The sequence below is a fragment of the Papilio xuthus genome, unplaced genomic scaffold (genome assembly GCF_000836235.2).
Source record: "Papilio xuthus unplaced genomic scaffold, Pxut_1.1 DF826949.1, whole genome shotgun sequence".
NCBI lineage: Eukaryota > Metazoa > Arthropoda > Insecta > Lepidoptera > Papilionidae > Papilio > Papilio xuthus.
This window is the reverse complement of record NW_013531700.1, coordinates 3,702,025-3,725,608: the sequence shown is the minus strand read 5'-3', so window position 1 is coordinate 3,725,608 and position 23,584 is coordinate 3,702,025. Positions and strand designations below refer to the sequence as shown.

General features: G+C 33.8%; 1 long non-coding RNA gene across 1 annotated transcript; it reads left to right on the top strand.

Annotated features, from left to right (window-relative positions):
• Positions 1-10,794: 10,794 nt before the first annotated feature.
• LOC106120682 (uncharacterized) lies at positions 10,795-23,584 on the top strand. Its single transcript, XR_001228017.1, has 3 exons — positions 10,795-11,012; positions 13,779-13,997; positions 23,547-23,584. It is a non-coding gene; the product is annotated as an uncharacterized LOC106120682 (long non-coding RNA).

Below are 23,584 nucleotides of genomic sequence, written 5' to 3'. Positions count from 1 at the left end.
GCGCTTTATGGGCTATTAAATAAATCCCAATGAAATACACCCAGCGTCATAGTATCTTGACAATAACCGGACTACCTTACGTATTACGCGCGTAGCGCTCGCATTACGACGAAATATAACATTCATTGAGTTCTCAGTACTAGCATATCGTGCTTGGACGGATAAAAGCCCGCAATGGCAGCAAAAAGGGTGCCATGTGAAATATCATCGTGGGCAGACGGCGCCGTCGAGGCAATATTTTAGCTCATTTGCCGCTGTACCAGAGTGGCGCGTTGCAATTTTAGAGACGCACGCTTTCATTTTTTTTTTTTTTTATAAATAGCACTCGTATTTATTATGATGTGTAATTCTTGTACATTGCGTTTTTTTGACGAATTAATAAACGCAATGTTTTTAAACGTAATGATATGAAACGACAAAATGTTTTGTGTAGTGATTGAAACATTATCACCTTTGGCTCAACCTATTTCAAATTAATGTTTTTAATGTTCTTGTCTTAGTAAGTATAAGTGTGAGCTTCGGTGGCTCAGAGGTTAAGCACTTGATTTGTAATCTGCAGATCTTGAGTTCGAATCCCGCCATGCAAAAATGTATTTTTCGATACATATGTACATGTATCCGACGTCCTTACGGTGAAGGAAAACATCGTGATGTAACGTGCACATATCGGCGAAGACGTTCAATGATATGTTTTAAGTTAAGCCGCACTGGGCCAGCGTGGTAAGCTTAGTCACCCCTAGGCTTCGTGTCCTTCAGTGGGGATGTATAGTGAACTGATGATGAGTACATTGAACTTGGTTAATATTCCCTACGTTACAAAATTGAATTCCGCAATTGTTTAAATGAACAAAAAAATCTATATAGTAGGTACTTATACCATATTCCTGAAACAGTTTTATTGTTCAGACTCAGATTGTTAGGTAGCGAGAGGAAGTTAAGGTAATTATATCAGAGGCGTCGCAAATTAAGCCCATTGTACGGCTCCCTTAACTTTGACGTCAAGTTTTGTGATTAAATAAACAATAAGTTGAATCAAGAAGTTGATTTAACTTGGAAGTTTTTTTTATGAATTTTTAGATTTTCATAAAAATACCTTTATAAATTTTTTTATACTTTTATTAATTTCTGGTATATCATATTTTTTATAACTTCCAAATGTCAATATAACCTTGCTGATATTCTGATATTTCTTCTAATTTAAATAATTTTGTAAATATGAGATAAATCGGTTTGGCGACTGTGAAATGATTCTTACTATACTGACAATATTTACTTCTTTAATGTTATTAATCCGAGAGTAACTCTGTCCGTATGTCGCACTTTCACGTTAAAACTACTGTACCTATTTGGATAAAATTTGGTACACATATAGTCTTAAGCCTGAGTAAGGTCAGGTTACTTTTTAATGCGAAAAAAGAGCTGATAATAACTTGAAAGGGCGATGATTAGTTGTATGTCTAGAAGCTTTCGATCACTGACAATCTAAAAGATATACGGTGATATAAATTATTTATTATTTACAAAGAATATATAATGAAGTAATGGAGGCCAAGGTAAAAGAAAACAAGACATTTAATTCAGACCGCGTCCCAACACAATGTAAGGACAGGCGACGAAAAATTGTCGTAAGCAACTGTGCGTCGACGTTTATTAAATTATCTCGACGTATACACCAAAATGTGACACTGATAAAGCAACAAGTACCTTATAACAGATTCACACGAATACAGGAAAGTAAGAAAGAGCAATAGACAATACAGTATCGCTATTGGTAGAACGAACATTTTTTTATATGAAATGGGGACAAACGAGTGAGCGGCCATCTGAAATCGCTGAGATAGCAAAACGAAGCCCAAAGACATAAGCAATTGCAGATGCATTGCCTAACTTTAATCGACGGAGGAAGGGATGTACAGAAAGAAAATGTTTTCCCTTCCCATTCTCGTGCAGAAAATCCACTTTCACATCCCATCCTTTCCACATAAAAAAGAGTGGATAGGGAAAGAGGACTAAAATTAGACCTCCGGGAAATATATCAAATTGTATAGGAAAAATACGTGACAACTATGAAAGTTATTTACCTCCATACAATTTCCACTTTTCGATTAGACACATCGCTAATTGAGTCTTACTTTACCAAGGAGTGCTGATGTCATGTCCATTTACTTAATATCAGTACTGCAGTGCCAATGTTCTGTTGTACTGTTTAGTCCTCGTGTGAAACAGGCATTACGGTACATTTTGTGGCGACGTCAATGTCTCCCCTACGCCGTTTGTACCACGGATACAGGGTGGGCGGTAACTTCGTTAATATTTTTTTGTCGTATGATTTTGCGTGTCTCGAATGATCGAGTTAATATTACTCGTCTATTATATTACTTTGTTGGAATTGTTCTTTTTACATACTATTACTTAATAATTACATACAAGATGTGGTTAATTTGGTTGTAAGATGTTATTATTTAAAAAAAAAAGTTTGTGACTTTTCTTGCACTTGACATCCTTGGACGTTATTTCTATTCATTATAACATTGACATAATTATGACTTTGGCATAACACGAGGGATTCATCTGTAGTGAAAAAGTAAGACTACATTTTATTTATCCTACTTTCTTTATAAAATCGACAATTCAAAGTAGCTACTTATACATAATCGTGGTAAGATTGCAAAAGCCTTATAAGCGAATGGGCGGGGTGGCAAGGGTTGGGGTGTACGGGGTGGCAACATGTCTCTCACTGCCATAATTATTTCATACTTTGCATTTCGCGTTCAGAATAAAGAAGCAATCTGAACGACTTCGTATTTTTTATCCCCCTGTATAAAGCGACAGTATTTTAGTCTCAATGACTCGCGAGTCTCAATCTTAGTAATATTATAAATGCGAATGTTTAGATGGATGGATATTTGTTAGAAGGTATCTCCCGAACGGATCTCGATGAAATTTGGTACATATTTAGAACATAGTCTGGAAGAACACATAGGCATTTACTTAACTTTTTAAACACGGGCGACAGCTAGTTCAAATATTTTCGTAATAATACCTAATTAAGAGATAAAATAATATATTTTAACTATCAGTCGCCCGCGACTCCGTCCGCGTGGATATATAAAAAAACTTAATTAGTGTAGCCCACCCACCCATCCATCCACATCACATCCATCTAAACATTCGCATTTATAATATAAGTAAGTTAATGAAAAAGCAGCTCTTCAAAGCATAAATTCGAAAAACAAATGAATAAATAGTATCCTATGTGCGTCTCCGGGCTCTAAGCTACCTCCTCACCAATTTTCAGCCACATCGGTAAAGCCGTTCTCGAGATATAAATAGTGTAACTAACACGACTTTCTTTTATATATAGATATAGATAATCAAATAACGCAATGCAAACCATAATGTATAAAATTTCTAATTATCTATTAAAAAAGACTTGATCTGCTTTCACCATAACATAATATAGTCGTAACTATATATCCATATGAATTGTACTAGGCTAGCATAAATGAGTTGCAATTAAAGCAAGCTGTCATAACGCAGCAGGGAACTGTTTCACAATGCGGTTTTTGTAATTATTGTACACACATACCACTGACCTTTCCTGAACCTCGGTTGTAGTTGGATCCGCTGCCAATCGATTTTCTTCGCAATTCCTATAATTACTTAATATGATTAAGGTTTAAATTAGCTTTTAAAATGTGAAGATTGGTGACTTTTATGGTTAGGTCTTGATTTAGTTCAAGATTTATAAATTGCTATTTTTTTTTGTTTTAAACTATAACATGACTATTCAAAATACGGGAAATTAAATCATATTAATGCCTTACTACTTTTAGTGAGAATTGGCTAATAAATTGTAACTGAATGAATATTTTTAATAAAATAACCAAAATGAAAACATCTCTTACGTCTTTTTTTATTTACATTTTACAAAAGAAAACATTTAAAAAGGAATTCAAATTTAAAAATATAAAAACTTATTTTTTTTTTGTTTGAATATTTCATTGTATAAAACCTCTTTCCTAATTCTTAACAAGTTTTCTAATTTACCGGATCACAGATTGCAATATAATCCAAGATTCAGACTCGTGAATGTAATATTTGCATGTATAGAACTAAGTTCAGAGTACCGAACAACTTGCCAACTTTGTGCATTAACTTTGCACCGTTTGACGCAAGTGAATTAGTCTCCTTTAGTTCTAATACTTGGGACATATAAAGGGGTGATCTCTCTATCTATTCTTAATATTGCATATTGTATAATAAAACCCCGAATTTAAATATCTTAAATTCTTATAAAAACATATTGTCGTTCGTATCATTTTCTTGGAAGAAGTAGATACCAAATTAATTAAACCGTGTGAGCTATAAAAATATAGTTTGGTAGTACAGAAAAAATCGTAATTTACTTATAAATGCGAATCTTAAGAATGGCTGCATGAATACGGCTGATATTTGATTTAGATATAGAACACATCGGCTAATAATTATGTGTTTTTATAATTCCGTGCGGACATAGTCGCAGGCGACAGTGTATATCATACATTGGCGATTATTTCCTCAATAACAAAGTAATGTAGAGAACATTTGGCCTGTGGCAGGTGTGTTTTTGATATTAACTAAGCGATAGAACTGGAAGGGTTCGTGTGTTCTTCTAATCTTTAAAGGTTAAAAGTAGGGACTTTAGACATAATCTTTTAATATAATGCAGTATGTTAATTTGTGTAAACATTATTGTTAGTTTGTGGGAAATAAATCAATTTTAAGATGTAATTTTCATAATATTTAAGCCCTTTATATATTGTAGGATATGTGTTTTTATATTGAATAAACTCAAAAAATACTAGGCTGATTTTATTGATTCTTTTACCATTAGAGTTCTATCTAAATTCTAAAAAATTCTACCTAAATTTGATATTAAATTTGGTTAACATTTGTTTTTAATTTAATAACAATTTTAAAAATAAAAAAAATTGCATGCGAAGGAGGATAGCTTGCCTATTTAGAAAAAATTAAGTCGCTATGTTAGGTTTTTAATTTTTTTTCGTTACTTTACATAACCTAAACTTTTAAGTCATAGCGGATAACAACAGGAACCCGTGACTCACAGCAATGAGGTCTCCGATTTGTAATGAGTTGATTCATCATGAGGAAGTTTTTTTGCAAAATTTTGTGCTTTTAGCTCCATTTGACTAGTTCTTACCGACTGACACACTGCTTTTTAGTGTTATCTAAATTATCTAACTTTATCCAAAAACTTTTAGTATTTATTAAATTATTTGTTTTTCGTTTTACTAGACCGTTTGAAAACAGTTGTTTTTATGCACTCGCAAAATTAAGTTTTTTTTTTTTTACAAAATATTACATGGTGTCTGGCTTTAAACGTGGTTAAGTTATAAGTGATTAGTGTATGTAAGAGAACAAAAGAAAATGCAGAACGGAATCAAAATTAGTAGCTCATGGGTGACGGCTGATCTTGCGGCATTACGGCAACCAGCGCCGATGCAAGATGTAGGTAATATTAGTAACAATTGGCGTGATTGGAAAAATACTTTTGATTGGTATATGATAGCGTCGGGAAGAGAAAAGACCAGTGACAGAGAAAAGGTTGCATTATTTCTACATGTAATCGGAAAGGTCGGCCACGAGATATACAAAGAGCTAGACATCGCTCAAGATATTAGTTATGAGCAGTTGTGTTCCAAATTCGAAAACAGGTGTAACCCGAAAAAAAATATCAATTATGAAAGACATGTATTCTTTAAAACATACCAAAAAGAACAAAAATTTTATGAATATTTAGCGACATTAAAAGTAAAAAGTAAGTCATGCGAATTCAAGGATATGAGAGATAGTTTGATTCTAACGCAATTAATTCGGGGAATAAAAAATGAAGAATTACGAAAAATTATGTTGGAAAAACGAGATTTAATATTGGATGAAGCGGTGGCATGGTGTCGCGCTGCTGAAGCAAGCGAGCAGGTGGGACAAGTGGGCGATGGTTGCAGCGGCACCGACGAAGTACCGGACATTAAGCCCGTGAATATTCGTGTGGTGTACGGTGGGCGACGGCGCGGCCAGCGCGGCACACGGTGCGGCGCCATCCCTGCTGGACGCGACATGCGACTTCGTTGCAGGTATTGTGATAGTTTACATCCAATACACAAGTGCCTTGGGTGTAAACGGTCACTTATTATGTTTCTTTTTGCAGTGTTGTGGATTTAAAAAGCCCCTCTTCACCGGGCCAATTAAGTTAGTATAAAATGTTCTCTTTCTATTGTTCCTTTATCAAAGAAATGAGCATGTCATACATTGTATGTTGTGATACTGTCAGTAGATCCAAATGCTTCAAGTTTTATTTCTCTTATTACTTATATTTGAATTGATATTGAAGACAGTTTATTCGTTTTTTTTTTTATTTTGTAAGCAAATCTCTAAGTAATAGCGATGTATTATTTACAAGTTGGTAATATGATAGTCCTTAGATTTCATTTATTTAAATGATATGAGGGTTATTATAATTTATTTTCATATTCGACAGTAGTAAGCACGCGCATTCGGTCGTACAGAGCGCCGCTCACCTGCCGTCTAGACGTCTGTGTATCGCACGGGGAATAATAATATCACCCCGCGCTAACTCTGCATCAGTTTTACATGTTTGTACTTTATGATACTTTGACCTCTACATACAATAATCGTAATAATCATTAATGCGTTTATTTCTTGCCGCGCACAGCCGCGTTGTGGAACGGTCTATACCACTTAGGGTCCTTCAAGAAGCGAACATACCATTTCCGTAAAGGCCAGCATCGCATCTGTAGTTTCTCTGGTGTTGCAGATGTTCATGGGTGTCGTTGATCACCGCCCGCTGTGGGTGTTCCCGCCGCTCGTTTGCCCCCTTTTCTTATAAAAATATGCGTAAGTTCTGATGGACGGATGGATAGAATTTATCTTGAAGTGTTAGGTAGAAAATCCGACTCTTTGCCGGTGTATCGGCGCAGCACTAGCCGTATTAAAATATCAACGTTTATGTCCTTTCACTCATCAATCTGATACTTTACTGGGTAACGCAAGCGCGCCATTCGTGCTAAAGGATTCTAACTAATGATGTCTAAAAGTAGGTATCTCCAGAATGGCTATAGGATCTCGCTGAAATTAGGAAGTAGACCGCAGCCTGGAAGAATATATAGGCTAATACTTTCTTTCCAAAAGGAATGCGGATCATGAGGTCCAGTTGTTAATGAAAAACTGACAAGTAGTTAAAAGGCTACAACCGTATTAGTAACGAAATTAGTATGTATATTTGAGTGCCATAATTACTCTTATCAATATTTATCAAATATATTTACGGATACATGAAGGCCCAAAGCCACTTAGGATCACTGATTCGGACCGCAATTCCCAGTCTGGGATATTCATTCAGCCGTAAAGTTTGCCATGTGCAAAGTGTAATCACATTAGAGAGCATCTCCCGCTTGTTCTTTACCCCGGCTATTCCCGGCACTGGACGTTTGCGTGCATATTTAACCGGTATTCGGTACGCCCACCCGGTGTGGTGCTACCGTAAAACGGAATTAGTCGAACAATCCAGAACGTAATTGATTGCTGGATTCAATCTTAACACTCAAGTGGGGTGCGACACTAATAGTACGCATTTTGTTTGCGTTTAAATTATATAATAGTAGCTACCCGATCAGGACCATTTAATAGTGTATAAAGTGTTTTAGGATTCGATTTAGTATCACTTGGCCAGCGTGGTTGACTATGGCCTAATCACCCTAAACTTAGGGTAGGCTTCGAGCCCCTCGCTGGGGACGTACAGAGAGCTGATGATGATGTCCCACGCCATCGGTATTTTCCGCAACTTTACCACATTGGCTGAAATAATTAAAGCTTTTCAAGTCGACATATAAGCAATATGTAATAAAATTAGATGTTACGCCACCACTTTTTTATTTCGGTAACTATAGCTCCTTGATTCGTCAAGGTGTAACCAAACTAAATCTCGTCCGCTTTACCCTAAGGGATAATCCTGTTCCCGAATGTTCCCGGCCCCGTAGTCCGGACGCGCAGGGCTGGCAGGTGTCCGGCGCGCCAGCCGCTCCGGAAGTGTTGCGCGTGAGAAATAAATGTCCGGATTTTGAGTACTTCCATTTTATTTCATCGAGAAAGTTGACGGATATTGCTTTAGTGTTGTACGGTTTATTTTACATTGTTCATTGTTTTTTTTTTGTAAATATTAACAAAGTTTTATAGTATAGAAAATATTAATTTAATTAATTGTTTGTATATTAAGAATAAGCTATTTGTATGTAATTAGGTTTTAATTTCCATTGTACGTATGAATTATAGATTTTAATTGTTTATTGTTCATTTCGTTTCTTCACTTGGCAATTGTTCTTTGGTCAGAATAAAAAATAATATTGCCAATGTAAAATAATACAAAGTTGCACGACATTAAATATAACCAAGTATGGTCGTTATCGATTTTAATTATGTTTCGAGAAAATTTATTACAATTCAACCAAATTTTTTTTTTTCCCAAATGTTATTTCCACATGCACGTCACGTCTTGTGGTAATATTTTAGACAGTGGCAACCCTGAACGCGACCGGCCGTCAAATGAAATTTGGGTCATGGCGTATTAGTTATCTGCGTACAATTCGCTTAAACGGTCAATAGAGAACATTTTCTTGTGGCACTAGGACTAGCATTAGGGTTGTTTGACACATCATAATGGTCTCGAGTACGATCAACGACCATGAGTGGTCAGCAATCCCAGACTTATTTTTTTCGATGTCATTCATAATTTCACATTTGACATTGAAGACTATATCCTTGTCAATACTATTGTGAGATCCACCAAAGACCCACATGTACAGCCAAAAGTAAATTATGTAATAGGTCTATGACCCATTTTTTGTTTTATAAAATATATACATTGTATATTGTTTAATTGTCCGCGTGGAATTAAAAAAAAACTTATTATAGTAGCCTGTGTTCTTCAAGACTATGTTCTACATCTATACCAAATTCCATGCAGCCATTCTGTAGAAACCTACTAATAAACATCCATCAATTCATTCATCCATACATCCAAACATTCGCATTTATAATATTACAGTAAAATTTAATTTCGCAGTTAATTATCGTAAATGTTTTAAGCAAGAACTCTATGGATCATTAATTCACTGTCTAGATATTAATTCGTCTTCAATGTTATTTGTAGCTAAACACTGTGTGATGCGACTATGTTTCCATTGGAGTGAGGACGCATGCTAATTGATGTCAGTGTTTATTTTAGCTACGGCTTGCATTCGCGAACTACCTAAACATTTAGGACATTTGAAATCACCTCCTACTGACTGTTTGTAACTGATAAAATGTACCCAATATATTAAATGGATGACATACATTTGTATGTGTTTTTTTCTGTGCCAAACTGTTAATGTTATTACAAGGATCTTTTGACAGACGGAAAATATGTGAACTAACAATGTCATCTTGACAGCGTCGTATTTTGACCAATGAGGGAGCAGCAGCTAGTTTAGTGTTGCCATTCTCATAATGTAGTAATTACATATAAATATAATGCAGATGTGTTAATTTAAATAGGAAAGAATGACACTAGCAGTAACTCGGGTCATCGGAAATCAATTGTTTGGAATTGCAACTTGGAAGACTTTCGAAAGAAGTTAGGATGTTTTTGGTTACTCGTAACCCTTTAAATTTGTAGGCACCTCTTTGTCACTATCAAAAAACTACCGTAAGATCTTTGTAGGGCTAGTTGTTACTTTTGCAACGACAATTGTTATACACTGGATTGCGAAATTTTTCAATTTCATATGACGAAGAAATTTAGATTTCGTGTACATGTCCGTTAATATCTTCACCACTATTTCATGATATTCGGAACACAATCTCGACCAACAGAGATAAAATACATTGATCAAACGAAACCCGCTCCTTAATACGACCAAAATGTAAAGCTTCCTAACGTCTTGCTAAATGGAAATACCTCGCTTCTATTGTGTTGTAATCACAAGCTTATGATCACACAGTTACGGTCGCTTTTCCAGCAATCCACATCCGCTAATAACTTTCGAGATGTACGAAACGTATCGAATTACTGCGAACAATCCTTTAACAACTCCAACACAATAACGATACGGTGCAAATTTCGAGGTTCGCCAAAAAATCAACAATTTTCAAATAGAAGGGAGTAAGTGTGCGCAAGTGAGGCCTGTTAAGCGATTTATTGTCGTGGCGTGTTTGTTTTAAGGTGAGTTTTTGTTTACATTGATGTTGATCGGCGCTAGGGACAATAAAATTATCGTCAATGTCGAAGCTCGGCGCTCGACTTGTTTCGGAATTCGACTTCGTCTTTGTTAAAGATCTGTTAGGTACTTAGCGATTAATATGTTTTAGTTTTATAACTATTAACTAGTTTTGTTTTAAATTTAATTAGCACACGTAACTCAATAGCTTAGTATTAATTATCAATTACTATGAAATTGATTCGATATTTTTTTTTGGAAATGTCGATCTCAATCTATAACTAAATAATAAACGATCAATCTGTCATTGATTAGCATATCAATGGTTCCTCAATCAATTGGTAGGATTGGATCTTGGCGTCGAGTGCAAGCTCAGCGTGGTATTCGGGACGTTTACAACATAATAGAGAGCATTAGTCCGATCCACTTTTGACATCATTATCTGTGGCCGAGTGACGATAACCTGCGAGCGAGTCGTCGCTCCCGCCCCTCCGGCGGCAGTCGCGCGCTGCGTTGCCCACGGAGCGGACGTATTGACGTTAGTTCTCGCCCTGTCACAACATAACCACAACAGACTGAGGGCGTGCGTTCGCTTTTGGCGGGTATTCGCACGAAGGCGAGCGAAGCGCCGCCGAGCACGAACCCCCGTGCGCGTACACTCGGACCATTTGGATTGCAGTGTTTGGATGTTCGGATTGTGGTGTTCGCTGCGGTTTTTTTAAGAATCCGACGGATGTAATGTCCATAATGTTGACTCATGCATGACGCTCACTTGGTTGCTGGAACTAGGAATTGTTTACGATTAGCCGCGATTTATGGAACGTTTGATTTTTTTTTAAATCAAACATACAATTTGAAAAGCTTTATCTCTAATAGTCATAATTAGTATAAGAAATGACTAACACACTTTTGTTCTTTGCTTATTCTTTGTTCAACATTTTATAACGTTTTCAAAATGTCTGAAAATTGATTATTTAAGTTTTGAAATGAAAAATAATCGTATGGAACAATAGGATTTCTTAAAAAGTGGGTAGTTACAGAAGTCTTTGAAAAATATTTAAGACTCAATAACGTAGCCGATAAAATGCTTTGTTAACTAAGTAAAAAATGTAAACATGTAATTCAGTTAGGTGCTAGAAAAACCGTATCGGCATTAGTTACGCTTTTGGTCACCGGATGGCGTTGACAAACGCTACAAAAATATAACCTTTTGTTTAAATTAGAATTTTATGAAAAAAATGATAATTGATATATTAAAATTCGATTGCTTTTTAATTACTACTAGCTGAATTGGCATATATTGCTAAATGAATGAAAAGAATGGGAAAATCTTAATAATAAAAATTCCAATTATAATAGTGTAAACATAATGATTACATTAACACAAAAAAAAACTTTTTTATTTATCTTTTATGTAATAGAGCATAGATCTTGTCGCGTTATATGAATAGGTAATAAATTAAGTTAAATCTTTTTAAAATGTAGTTTATAACTTTACAGTTTATGAGTTCATAAATATAAAAATAGATTAAACAATCTGTCATTCAAAGATAACCAAAGATTAAACTAGTTTCGAACAAAGATGTTTCGCGTTTACGTAACTTAGTCTACACGTCTACTGCAAGATTAGTCGTGAATATCAGATTTTAATATTTACCTTTTCCAAAATCAATAGATTTTATATTTTATCAAGTAATATAGACATAGTGTTTAGATCCATTTGCCTTTTATTTACATATTTTATATGTTTTGTGTGTTTGGTTAGGTCTTCCGAATCGGAAATATTTCTAGAAATTTATATTTCAAGAAAAGACTTGACGATTTTTTGTTTATTTTGTCTAAATTTTTTAACACAGGTTGATGTATTTTATATTGGATGTTTCCCGTTCGGCCGATCGACCGATTGGCCGATTGGCCTTCCGATCAATTGGACTTATGGAAAACAGCCCTTTATATTTATTATATAAATTTTTGATTTAAATGTTGTATTATTATAGCCAGATATGATGTGATCGGAAAACATATTAATAAAGAGTTTTGTTCTGATTAATTATTCCTTATAATTAGATGGTTAATTTTATATAACATAAAATTCATAGACACTGCAAAAATAGATTTTCAAAGTAGGTATGTTGAATGTGACCCAACAGTATTTCGGTATATTAAATTTCCTTTTCACGTACACGGTAATTAAACTTGACAAATAATTGTACGTGGTTTTGCCTCTCTTACAGTTCCCGTTGTCTTGGTAACATCTTATCTTGATTCGTATAGTTACAATGTCTCGATAATAAAACACATTCATTCACAATACAGATAACTAAGGAATCATCTAAAATAATGGTTATAAGTAAATTATCCCGTATAACACTTTCAGTGCTACCAAGTCCTGTGACAACACTTTATACTAGCTGTCAGTCAACAAAAAAACTAGTAATAAATTTAGCCTATGTCATCCAAAGATAGTGTAGCTTCCAAACAGTGACAGTATTTTTCAAATCGGTTTAGTGGTATCAGAGCCTGTTCAATGCAAACAAACAAACAAACAAAGCCCGGCAACGAATCTACGGTTCCTCTGGTATTACTGATGTCCATGGGCGTCGTTAAACACCTCGGTGTTCCCGCTGCTCGTTTGCCCCCTTCTGTTATACAAAAAAAAAACTTTTCCTCTTTATAATATTAGTATTTATTAGTATGGATAGTACAGAAAAGTCGCAGTAGCATTGAAAGTGTTTATTATTTTAACAATATTAAAGGTTTATAAAATTACTTTTCGTCGATAAATAAGAAAGGAAAACTACTTAACTACCTAATGATTTTTTTCTGATTTCTTTGAACTAACCTTTGGATGACGTATTTAGTTATGTTTACGTCTAAATCTATTTAGAATAAAAACTTGTTCTTATTTACCTTGTACGGATAAATATAGGGAAAATATCAAGTTTTTACCTCGAACTACGGATTTAAATATATTAAGGAAATTCATACGCGCAATCGTAGTTTTTTTTAAATTGAGATTAGTTTGCTTTGGCGTTCTTCCTTAACTTTTCAAAACTTCTTTATTGTTTGGTGTAGTTTTTCTTTTTGGTTGAATTGGCAATTTTTTTTTCTATACTTTTAACCGTTTAAAATCGTACTAACGTAATTGTTTGTAGATGGGTTATTTATTGTTTACAATTTACATCCTTTTTTATATTAATTTGACGGAATTTAACTTTATTGCAGTGTTTGAAATTTTCAGTGATGCATTTATTTATCTTGTTTAAATCCAAACTCTAAAAAAAAACAACCTCTAGTATAGTTCAAATATAAAAACGTTTTTTTTGTTTTATACTCAATATATTTTTACTTTTAGTTTTAAAATATCTATGTTTAGATTGGTATGAATATCAATTAGTTACGGTAACCAAGTGATGTTTAAATTGTTGTTAATGAAATACCTTTATGATTGGTTTATGTCAATTACTGCCAGTGTGACCAATTCCTAATTTATTTCCACAGTTCTCGTCTACGGATTTAAAAGTTAATTATTGAAGAAAATGTTTGTACGTGGTGTGGATTAATTTATTAATTGAATTGTATATTTGTGTTCGTGTAAAGTTGTTTGTTTTGTGATATTTTAACGATTGAATTGAGTGGTGATAAGTGTTGGGACCTAGCTGGTATGCTTAAGTGCTATGTGACGCAAGGCTTGGTGACCGCCTTGGAAGGAGGCGTTGGGTAAGATTTTTTTTTAAATAATATTCTTAATAAGTGTTATAAGATCTGCATTTATTGTATCTTAGCGAAGAAACTTCTAGAATCCTGAGATTATACTTTCAAAACAAATAATTTAAGAAATAATAATTTTGCGCACTTTTGTGCCTGTGTTCTTACACATGTTCTACCTATATCTATATCAAACTTGATCGTGATCCGTTAAGCCGTTTTAGATGTACGTAGTGAAAAACATCCATCCATCGAAACTTCGGCTTTTATTATATTAATATGCTAAATATCTAATCTGGAGTACAAAAGTAATTAATTTGGCTTTATTGCAATTTCTCTTGTGTTAAGCAACATGTTCGCAAATTGTCAACAACTAAGGCCTTGTGCAAATGCGCCGCGAACACGCGCGCCCTCCGCGGATAATCCAATAATCTGGATTGCAAGTGGCTTCAAGTCAACCTCCTTAGCTGTGCACTAATACACTGTAACCCGATACTGTTCATAGACGTACACGATGTATGTATGTTGTTTCAAGAATTTATAAGACCGGTCCTCAAATTGCATAGTCAAAGAAATTAATTCCCTTCCCATTTATGTTAAAATATTGTACAGCAAACTGAAACGTTAAAGAATGTTACAATTATGTTTTTTACGAGTCTTTTGTTTCTTTTATTGTGATTTGGAATCAGCCAAACTGTTTTTAGTAATTGAGGTTTTATTTGATTTATTTTCTTCCGAGGAGTGTAAGTAGTAACAGTGAGTTGGTTTTGGTGATTTTTATATAATTTTAAACATGCATGTGCCCCATTATCATATGCTTTATACTAATATTATAAATGCGAATGTTTAGATTGATGGATTGATGTTTGTTTGAAGATATCTCCTGAACGATCCAACTGATTTTGATGAAATTTGGCACAGATGTAGAACATAGTCTGAAAGAACACATAGGCTACTCATTTAGTGTTTTCTTTGTTTCTGCGCGGTCGATATAGCAGGCAACAGCCAGTTGTTTATAAATGTATCCGATTTTTACCTAGATTTTAAAAAATGCAAATTATTATTAATTAAAATGTAATTAACATACGGAAATGTCACAAATATTTTAATAACATTAATTTAATGTAAATTAAAAAATGTAAATTCAGATTTTAACAAGGCAAGCTGAAGATAGGTTACGTAGCGAAGAATAAATCCGCTCCGATGGAAGTTTGAAAGGGTCGTGGAACATTAATCCAGCGATATTGAGAGATTTTGCGATATACGTTACGACATTAAATAGAGCATCAGACGACTGTACAGCCAATTACGACGCTAAACAGATTATAAAATGGCGGGAATTAATTCATCCGGCGTACTATTATGCTAGCTAGCTAAGATATTATACTCTGTACTCGACAATTGTCATACTGTCAAAAGAATAAACTTTATTTTACAATACTTTTATCTGCTGTCGCCCGCGACTTCATCCCCACGGAAAGTAAAAAAAAAACATTATTTTGTAGCCTATGTGTTCATCCAGACTATGTTCTATATGTATGCCAAATTTCATTGAGATCCGTTTAGTCGCTCTAAAGATACCTTCAAACAAACATCCATCCATTTAAACATTCGCATTTATAATATTAGTAAGAAGTAAGATGGTTTATTTCTATTCTTAGTCTTCATATTCTCAAGGTTTTTCAAGTTATTGTTTCAAATGATTTTATTCAGGTGTTAGTTAAATAAAATTTATTCTAGTTTTATGCAAAACATTTCAATTCGAAGGTCGGATAACTTGTTTTAATACGTTTGTCATTTGTTTAACAAGTATTCGTTATAGTTGAGAACATATGTCATAATACTACGGAAAATACATGAATATATATAGTTTTAAAAAGTTTTAAAATCAGCGGGTTAGACTGCATGCATTTGCTTCGAGGCGAAGGCTTCAATAGCGAACTTCAAAAATGTATAGAAATGACAATAATTTTCGATAAGTCATGTGATTATCGCGCGTCAATTTTATTCATTTTTGAAAATCGTCTCAAGGCAATTACATTTTGCGTAACCACGCAGTACTCCTCGTCGTGTTACTTTGGTGAATGTTGGATTATCTTGAAATCCAGATTAATTCGCGATTGGGAATTTGCAATAGATGGAAGTACGAAAATCAAAACAAATGACTACTAGACTCCCGGTTAGATGGGCGACTTTTAGGGTTCCGTACCTTGAAAGGAAAAAAGAGAACCATTATAGGTTCACTTTGTTATCCATCTATCTGTCAAGATCCTTTTTCTCAGGAACACATGAAGGTATTAAGCTGAAATATTATTTTAGACTATCTACACTTTAATTGTTTACGTAGAAGTTTTGTTTCATTCTAGCGTGGATCCACCATTACGAAAGCAGGTTGTATTTGCAGCATTAGTAAGTAGCAGTAGTTCTGTTATGACGCAACTATATGGTTGTTAATTATTATGTACTGGCCCACAAATAGTATTGTTGACTTGTTACGCGTATTTATATAATCTGTGGCTATTAAAATGTCATTAAGTGTTTATAAAAGTTGCTATTTAATTTTGTCGTATTAATTTCTTATTGTAAAAGTGAACTAAAGTAAGACAGCGTACATTGTTTATGTCTCTGTCTTTTCAAAGGGAATAAGAGGGATGACTGTATGTTTTATATAATTGTATCAACTGTTTAAAAGCAAAACACAGTGTAACTTTGATTAAAATGAGGCATAAAATTTGTTTTGTTTGAAGCAATTTGCAACATTCTGAATTTCAAAGAGTAATAGTTTGCGAAATTCCCCTCACTTAGGCAATCGCCTAGTTAATTGAATAAGCAAAATTTTACTGGAAATTTTAAACAGACCACCGTTGATAAATTGCCGGTTAAGACGGCCAGACGTGACTCAACTAATTGCAAGAACTTGCGGACTCCGATAAAATATTGTTGAATACTTTTGTGCGACTTCGAAAGTTAGCACTACACAGAAATATTATAATTTTATAATAAACTAAACGTTGGTTTCTGAAACCAACGGTGTTCCCGCTGCTCGTTTGCCCCCTTCTGTTATAAAAAAAACCATTATCTGTATCAAACGTCATCCTTGTCATTTTTGTCAAAACAGATATATGTTTTAAACAGAGTTTTCGGTCTTAGAAAGCCATCATAATTCATCATAAATATCTTAATTTATTAAGTACATAAGTTTTCGTACATATATATTTTATTGTATAGTTCCTAGGCGCATAGACTAAATATTGTAATATGCCTTTGACTACGTCCATTGGACTAAAACTGGTCCAAATACGATTTCTTAGTATCCTCCAACTACTTTTTATTATTCCATCTACGTTCGTGATGTGTATCGATAGAGGTCTCGCGTTTTCCGCGCCTACTGCCTCCAACTTGCTTGGCAAATGTCGTATAAGGTGAACGACCTGAGCACATATTGAATTACGATTATGTATTTTGCAATAGTGCATTAATTTATAGACTATTTTCTTTCTTTTCTATAAAGCTTTGTTTTGAAAATCAATAAGTAAAATGATACTGATTACCTAAATATTTTAGCACGGCAAGCAATAATAGCATTAGCATGTAATAATATATTTAAAATACGATATACTTTTATAATTATCTAGCTGTCGCCCGCAACTCCGTCTGCGTGGAATCTTTATATTATAAATGCCAATGATTAGATGGATGGATGTTTGTTTGGAGGTAACTCCGGAACTACTCAACAGACTTTGATAAAATTTGGCACACTTGTAGAGCATAGTCTGGAAAAATACATAGGCTACTTATTAAGTTTTTTTTATTCCGCGCGGACGGTGTCGCGGGCGAGAGCTAGTTAAAAAAACTAACTAAATAGCCTATGTGTTGTATTTAAATACTTATTTTAAAATTGATCCAATTTTTATCGAGATCCATGGAGTCTATTTGGAGCTGCCTTCAAACAAACATCCATCCATCTAATCATTCGCATTTATAATATTATTATAGTAATACTATGTTAATATTTATTTTAAATAATCCGTAAGAAAGGCGAATAAAGCAATTTTAATCTTGATTATGATTTTACGGTTGGTCAAACGCACGCCATCTCACGTGATTAGCAAAACCAGTGCTTCCTGTTTTAATGTATATCACAGAATTCGTCGTCCGTCGGTTATCAAGTCTGATAAAAAAATATCCGTTGTCGAAAATATGTGGCGCGTGTCAACGACCTAAGTTAAGGGTGGGGTCCGCGGTGTTCGGGTGCGTTCACTGATATTATCTTACTAATATTAATGCGTATGTTTAGATGGTTTGTTGGATCTTTGTTTGAAAGTATCTATAAAATAGTTGAACGGATCTCTGTAATTTGGCATACATATAGAACATAGTCTGGAAGAACACATAGGCTACTAAATATGGTTTTGTTAATTCCGCGCGAACTGAGTTGCGTGCGACAGCTGCTATTCTACTATAAACTGAACGTTTTGATTACACCTTTTTTATTTGATGATTTTTGCGAATGTGTTTGCGAACTTATTGGGTTTAGTATCTATTTTATTATTGCGTTTTTTTGTTGTCATGATATTTGACTTGTTAATCGGCTAACACTAAAATATGTATATCGAAGCTAGATGACGATTTTTTGGATACCAAGATTTTTCAATTTTTTTTTTCATTTTCTTTCGACTAAATACAAAATCATAAGGAATATACACATAGTACTACATACACACTGTTTCTTTATATACGTAAGTGATCGGACATTCCCCCGATCCAGTTATATATTTTATAAAATCTTTACCGTTTTCGTAAAAGGAAATAACGTAATAAAAATTGTTTAACATTGGTTTTACCAAAATAACAATTGCGACCTGGGAAATTCTCAGTCAATTGTTTGTTATTAAGTTTAATAATAACTTATAAAATTGAGATTCTGTTTATATTCTTTATGATAATAACAGTATTATGTAATATTATAAATATATAGTCAACAATATAAATGAGTGTTCTTGATGGTCTGAATATGATTTTAAATAGTCTTAACAGTTCAGTATAGAAGAATACATAGGGTACTAACAAAGTTTTTTTTTTTAAATTTTGTACGGACAGAATCGCGGGCTACAGCATGTGCCTAAGATAAGTGAAAAGTTATTTGAAAAAACTGTTAACAAAAGTCTTCGAAGAATCGTCGGTGTTTTCGTGGACTTCGGCGATAACTTATAACCTTGTGTTGACTTTGTACTTTTATTTTGGTGTAAATCGCGTAGTATATGATTTTTTTATCCTTTGATAACTTTAAGTAAGAACGCAGTTTCTTTTTAAAATATATATTAAATTTTAAAAAGAAAATTAAATTAAAAAAATGAGTATCAATTTTGATCGAAATCTGTTCAGCAGTTCCCAAGATACCATCTAACAAATATTCATCCATTTAAACTTTCGCATTTATAATGTTAGTAAGAAGTAAGATGTCTTATTTTGTACAAATTTGATAAATTAATTCGTTGTACGAATTCAGCAATATTAATATTAGTCTCAATAGTAACAGTAGGAATGAAAGTCGATGTATGGATACGGATACTTTTAAATGTATTCATTGATAGGTCTCGATGCCTCGTAGCGTTGTAATTACGACGGTAAATCTCAGCCGTCGTGTGACGGACGCGCCGACAAATGGTGAAAGTGGTATAGCTAGTTACCATAATTGCAATACGATCGTATATTTTACGATATTACTTGTCACTTCTATATCGTATTTATGTGCTAGTAGCATTGTAGTTTAAATTAATAGCTTAATCAGATTTGTGATCACGATTTGTGATGAAAGTGCTCAATAAAATATGCTACATGTGTTCTTTTTTGTTGCATACAAGTTGGAAAATATTTACGACCATGTATAAGATGTGCATCTGATAATGAATATTTGCTGTATAATAAGCAATTATTATATCATTTCTAGTTGCAAATGTAAACATTGTGCGTCACACACTTCCACACAATGGAAATTTAACAGCAACACAATTTTGTTTATTAAAATATTGTTCCACTCGCTAAACACAGACTTCTCAGCGTACAATTTAATGTTATTGTTCCGTCTGTCCAACGCCTAGGCCCCATTACCTATTTAATGTACGAGCATTGCTCTTATTTCCAACACTGTACAGTAATCAAATGTACACTTCGTATTGTACAACGCCATTGAAGTGTACATTGTACACTTTGAGCTTATGTAACCAATGTTGTACACTCGTGAAGTAAATTTCAACTGTTGTACGCGAGTGTACAGATATTTTTCAATGTTCTGCCTGAGTGTACCCAGAAGTCAGTTTATAAATGGATTGTACTTGTATTGGAGACTTGGACAAATTAATCTAACTGTAGTTTACTTAAGTAATATTTACAATTAATATGTTAGCTCTTTTCGCGTTTTATGATCCTCAATACTATAGAATCTTACTTCTTACTAATATTATTAATGGGAATGTTTGTTTGAATGTATGTCCAGAACGGCTGCTTGGATCTTTCTGTAATTTGGTATATATGTAGACCACAGTCTTAAAGAATACATAGGCTACTAGGTTAAGTTTTTTTTTAATTCCGTGCTCACGGAGTTGCAGGCGACAGATAAAAAATAAAATTTAATAAAAATTACTATGTTAGGTGTATTATTATAATTTGAAGGTTCACGCTTCTATCAAACACGTGTAACGCCTATTGACGGTATAGTGAATTAAAGTGAAAACTAGTTTTCTAATGCAAACGTCAAGGGCAACGAGCGAGACGCATAGGCACCGGTACTACGACTATCGTATCGACATTGCAATACATTGCTGCTTGTATAAATAGAAGATTAATATTCTTTCAGTTTTAATACTATGGATGCTAAAATACTAATTACTATAAATGTTGTCGTTTTATTTAATAATGTAATGGTAGGGGTCGCTATTGTTAACCCGTTGCTTAGATAAGGCCTGTTTCGTGGAACTTATCGCTTTTATAAATACAATGTGTTGAAATCATGCTGTTTTCTATTTAATTTTATCGATGTTAATATTATTTGCGCGGGAATTATATTAATTTTATACAATACATTTATATACCAAATTTATTTTTAGTTTCTTACCAATGATCATGAATTTACAAAGATAATTAAAATAATAAAATAGTAATAAAATAAATTACTAAAACGTGACAATGGTAAAAGAAGCCTTATTGAATTGTGATTGTATAAAATTTTGAATAAAATTTTAAGTAAAATCAGAAAATCTTTTTGTACATTTAAAAGTTTCGTTTGTACCTTCAGAGGCGTTTCATCTGTTCATTTGAGTCCTGGTTGCGCGATACAAAAGGCTGACCTACTGCCGAACGTACCATGAGTAGGGCTGTCAACATACAATTAATGAAGTCACGAAACGGTATGCAAAAATTGGCAACCATGACTTCTTACTTGATGTCTTAATTCATCCAGTGTCTTGTATCTTCAGCTCAGTGATTGCCAAAGTGGACTCGGAGAATGAAGTTAATGCAATAAAGTTAAGCGTTCTCAATTAAAGAACAAATATAGCAGCAATACTTAACCGAAATAAAAAAAATTGAAAAGGTTCTACTTGAAAAATGTTGACGAAACTTCGGGAAGCTTAGTCGAGACGAAAATCGAAGAATGACTTAATTTATATCACCCACTTTAAATCGAAGACATCGATGTCCAACCAGAGAATTTCTGAACCCTGGAGTGTTGAACCCGTACAGGTGACAACCCTAAGCATAAGCCCCGTGCGGGAACACTTTTTTATACTTTTTAGTTCGGCACTAATATTGCCCGCGCGAACAACATGCCATTGAGGTTAATTGCGCTATGCTCCTTTGTCTCTAAAGTTATAGCTGAGTAAATTGTTACGACAATTTCGAGAAAGTTGACTTTATTAGTTTTTATAGAATTGTACCTTTGATTAGAGGTGTAGAGTTCTGACTTCTTAAACAGTTGGTAATGTTTTAACTTTTTATATGTGATTCTGTTATTTAATGTTAAGTATTCATTTTTTATATCTTATATATAAAATTCTCGTTTCACAATGTTAGTTCCTATACTTCTCCGAAACAACTTGACTGATTTTTATGAAATTTTATACTCATATTCACTTAGTCTGAGAATCGGTTACTATCTATCTTTTAATCCCGCGCGGACGGTGTCGCGGGCGACATCTAGTGATATATATTTTTAACATGCTTGAATTACTGCCGCACACAGAGTATTTAGGTGTTCTCCCTTAGTGTAGATTTAATGTAAGAAGTAGGCAATAAGGAATGCCCTTAGTGTAGTGTTCTGCCTAACAAATCTATACTAAGAGTCACCTTTAGTGCCCAGCTAAAACGTCTGACTGAGGCTGTTGGACAATTTCTTTAAAGTCTTAATTTAACAAGTCATTAAAATTTACAGTTGCTTGAGAAATATGACAGAGTTAATAGGAATATTATACGCATTACTGGCGCCCTTCCAGAGGGGTGGAAAGATGTTTTTAAAAATGATAAATAAATATTCTCAGCGAACCGTTAGTCGCGTTTTACGACACGTTAAGAGGGTAGCTGGAATTTTATGATCGTAGCGCTCTAGTGCATGGGAAGAGCCGAATTATTTGATCATTTAATATATTGAGAGCTAGGGAATGCTTACAAATTGTCTTACATTTGTACTAGTATAAGAATATTGCATTTCTCTTACTTAATTTATTCTTCCGTAATATAACATTGAGATAAAAGATTTTTTTATATTTTAAGGTGGCAAAAGAGCAAGCTGCCACATGAATTCGCCGAAATGGCGAACGATCTTTGCCCATAGCCACCCGTAGTTGAAGATGCGTTGCCTAACTTAAATTGACGGAGAACGGGACGCTCAGAAAAAGAATATTTCACCTTCCTATGCGTCACCTCTTCCGTCAAATCCCCATCTCATGGTTCTGGATTATTTTATTTGGATTATTTCTGATAGAATTTTTTTTTATTTGCAAGTACTTTAGAAGTTTTTTTCTTTTGAAAATTCACGCGTGTTTAAATAAGAGACTTAGTTCCGCGTATTTCTATTTCGAATCTACTCATTATTGAAAGTTTAACAATGTTCTTACTTTTTATAACATTGAAACAATAGCTAAAGAGTTTACACAGATCTTTTCTTGTTCTTTACAGGACAGACTTCTTAACTTTTCCCGAGAGGAAATATCTTAATAGTGAAAATGGTATTCAGTTATCTTTTCATCAAAAGAATAATAAAGACTTTATTGTAAGGAGATAATTTTCTCCTTATTAATTAATTACTTAGGATCTTGTTAAGATTCTACTGCGATTGTAATAATTTTCTGGTCATAATATTTCTGAGCTGCGTTTAGCAGTCTGTACTTTCAGATTTAGGGTACACGGTTATACTGACTCCATTTTTTTGCAGTGAATGCAAACTGCTGCCCATATATTCGAACATCAATATAGACCGTTCATCTCTGAATTGGCTTGAAGTTGTCTATACCGATTGCTAAGAAAGTATAATTATAAAATTGTAAACATGTGATTGTGTTGTTTCAGGTACGACAAGTGGGAGCGGGGCGGGGCGGGCGGCGGCG